The sequence below is a fragment of the Nomascus leucogenys genome, chromosome 15 (assembly GCF_006542625.1).
Source record: "Nomascus leucogenys isolate Asia chromosome 15, Asia_NLE_v1, whole genome shotgun sequence".
In the NCBI taxonomy this organism is placed as follows: Eukaryota; Metazoa; Chordata; class Mammalia; order Primates; family Hylobatidae; genus Nomascus; species Nomascus leucogenys.
Window position 1 is genome coordinate 32956298 of NC_044395.1, and position 3976 is coordinate 32960273.

Sequence of the window (3976 nt, forward strand, 5' to 3'; positions counted from 1 at the left end):
TCAGCTGCATTCTAAAATACGTCTTTATCTGAACTCTTTTTGAACCGGTAGGAATGGTATGAACTTTACGTGAAGGATGGTGGATAAAAGTGAAGAATCAATTCTAGATATACTCTAGGAATAAGCTGGTCCTCTCTACTTTTTCTACTAAGGTGGAGGGAATTGGATGATAAGGATTCCATAGGAGAGGACAGCAGGGAACATGCAGGGCCAAGTGTCAGTTACTGATAAGAGAGACAAGGGAAATGATCAAGAATTAGTTTTGAATAGAAAGTACTTTGTCCAGAGTTAGGGTTATATAATACTCAAGGGAGGGGGAAATTGGCTGAAAAATTAAGTGGGAAGAGGATTGAATTAAAAGTAAGTTTGAGGATATAGATGTCAGGGTGACATAGCTAAGGCCAGAATAGAACACAGAATCTGATTTGGGTTCAGGGATGGACAAAAATGATAATAAGGTCATCATGTAAGGTGCTTTCACTTTGATATCCTCTGAAAGCAGTGAATAAATCGTGAACAGGATTACATGAGATAAGATTGCAGGAGGGTGCACATGGATTCCCATGGTCTCCAATGCATATCACAGAGGCACAGCTGAGGTTGTATCTTGGTAGTGGAGTCAGATGCCTGCCAGGTTGGAGAAGCACAGAACTGCCTTTTATATCTGTAATGATATGAGCACCACAAGGCAAATTCCCCTACAAATCAAGGCAATAATTTTGTTACTTAGCAAGCCAATCTGTTGTTTTGAATCTGGGCCTTGAAATCTTTGCTGAGCTGGGACTGAGGCAATCTCCCTTATGGTACTGCAAGAGATAGGGGCGTCACATTTTTATCCCATCTAAAGCCTATGGAAATGATGGAAAAATTGAGGATGAAAGCAGAGTGGGAATCAATGGAATATTAAAGGGAAAGATGGATCCAGAGAGCAGTGAGAAATTTTAATTTCTGGGGGTTTTGGAGTGGAAAGATATACTTGGCTTGTAATTGACTAACCATGGACAGCATTACTTCCAGGATGCCTTGTGAGAAACTATAAAAGTATTAAGAAGTCTCAAACCCTATTGCAAATGAGAAGGTATATTTCAGGTCATAATCCTGAGCCTCAGATACTCAGACCTGACTCTTAGGAGATGTTAAGGTATAAGGGCAACTGTCTTTCTTTCTCTTTCTTTCTTCCTTTCTTTCTTCTTTCTTTCTTTCTTTCTTTCTTTCTTTTTCTTTCTTCTCTTTCTCTTTTTTCTTTTTCTTTCTCTTTTTTCTTTTCCTTTCTTTCTTTCCTTTCTTTTTTCTTCTTTTTCTTTCTTTCTTTCCTTTCCTTTCTTTTCTTTCCTTTCTTTTCTGTCTGTCTGTCTGTCTTTCTTTTTCTCTCTTTCTTTCTGTCTGTCTGTCTGTCTTTCTTTCTCTCTTTCTCTCTCTTTCTTTCTTTCTTTCTTTCTTTCTTTCTTTCTTTCTTTTTTTCTTTTCTTTCTTTCTTCTTTCTTATCTACTCCCCCAGTAGCATGCATATGTGCCTTGGAAGTAGGCATAATAGGTAGAAGTCTCATGCTGATAGTCTGAATGACGTCATTATAGAGTCATTCTTTCAGATTCTGAAGAATTCTCTGGCTAACTGGTCCTGTTTAAAAATATAAATGCTTTATTCTTTCATCCACTTATACTTTAATGGTCAGTAAACACTCTGTGTCCAGTTGGAAGAAAACCCCCCAGAAATATATAGATAATATATAGATCCAATAGCTTCTCTTTATGCCAGCATAGATTAAGTATAAACAAAAAAAGTTTACTTACTGATAATAGCTTTGAGAGCTATAGTACTCAGAGGTAGGCTAAAGGCAAGTAATGACCTATTTAAAAATATTTCTAAAACATAACAGAAAAAATATAAACAACTAGAAGTAGCAACACACATCATAGTCTTCAAATAGAAGACTTGATGCAAAGGGCCCCGGATGTGTGAAGTTTAGTGGGTGTGAGAATCAAGGGTGGTTTGGAGATGCAGGAACAATGTGTAAGGATGATTTGGGTATTACTTAGGATCTTGCTGATGCACCCCAGCAATGTCCTAGGTAGACAGGAAATAGGATGTGTGTGTGTGTGTGTGTGTGTGTGTAAATGACTGGCTTTCAGGTAGGAGAGTCCACTAATCTTTACTTTTTTAATTTAAAAATTTTAAGTTCATGGGCTACATGTGCAGGATGTCCGGGTTTGTTACATAGGTAAATGTGTGTCACGAGGGTTGGTTGTATGGATTATTTAATCACCCAGGTATTAAGCCTGATATCCATTAGTTATTTTTCCTGCTTCTCTCCCTCCTCCCACCTTTCACCCTCCAATAGGCCCCAGGGTGTGTTGTTCTCCTCTATGTGTCAGTGTGTTCTCATCATTTAGCTCCCACTTGTTAGTGAGAACATGCAGTGTTCAGTTTTCTGTTCCTGCATTAGTTTGTTAAGGATAAGGGCCTCCAGCTCCATGTTTGTCCCTGCAAAGGACACGATCTTGTTCTTTTTTATGGCTGCATAGTATTCCATGAGGCATACGTACCACGTTTTCTTTATCCAGCCTATCACTGATGGAGCCCACTAATCTTGATAAGCAGTGTGCTCTGGGAGGGCGGTTTTGTAAAAGTATGGGCTTTGTGGTTGAGGGGGTGGCCTAGTTTGAAAGAGGAGCTCACTGAAGTGCAGTGGCTGGCACCAGGCTGCTCTTTCTGTCTAGCCACCACAGAAGAGGGATAATGAACCTCCCAGACTATTCAGATCTGTCTCCAGTGTAATCCATACACTTAACATGAAAGAGCAATAGAACTTTATTTTTTAATTTTGAGGAAATTTAAAGTCCTCTAAGTGTGATTAACGAGAACAAATAATATGATGGAATAGGAATTGATGATGTTCTGATATATTGGTTGTGAAAGTGTACTATAAACATCTTAGTTTTTTATTGCTGCATGACAGATTACCACAAATTTAGTGGTTTAAAAGGACTGTCAACTATTAGCTTACAGTTTTGAAGCTCAGAAGTCTGGCAAAGGTTGTGTGGGTTCTCTGCTCAGAGAATGATGGGGCTAAATCAAGGTGTCATCCAGGTTGAGTTCTCATCTGGGTTTGGGGTCCCCTTCCCTGCTCATTTATTGGCAGAACTCATTTCCTTGTGGTTATAAGATTCAGGACCTTGTTGTCTATCTAGCTGTGGGTGGGACTGCTCTCAGCTTCTAGAGGTGGCCTGCTGTTCCTTAACATGGGATCTCCACTTTACAGGATGAATATTTGCTTTCTTCCAGGTCAACCAGAACACGTCTCTCTATCTACTACCTCTGCTGCCAACCAGACCAGCCAGAGAAAACTAGCTGCTTTTAAAGGGCTCATGTGGTTAGTCAAGCCACCTTCATAATCCTATCTTAAGGTTAACTGGTTTGGAAACTTAATTGCATTTGGATATCCCTCCAAGGCAGTATATGGATTGGTGTTTAATTGAATAACTGGGAGAAGGTGTGTGCACGTAAGCTGCGAGAAATATTGGAGGCCATCTTAGAATTCTGCCTACTGAAATAAAACTACAAAATTAAAATGGGTGTAATGAGGAAAACAGAAAGGTCAGTAAAATACTTGACTATGTCTATAACTTGATAGAAATATGTTATGCAGAATATAGAAAAAGTAGAGCTTTATATTAGTGGGAGAAGACAAAAATGGATAAATGGTAATTGGGAAAACGGTTAAAAACTTGAAAATAAAAAGGAATGCTGTATTGCATAGAAATTAATTACAGATCGATTAAATACACTAAAAATTAATGTTAGACAAACATATGAGTTAATCTTTTTATTTCAAAGGCAGAAATATTTCATTTGATTACTTGAATATTTGAAGGCTCCATATACCCCAAACACTGTAAGGAAAATTAGAGACAAGGGAGGAACTAGAAAAAGTATTTGAGCAAATGACAGATTCTATTTCTTATATGTGATTCACTC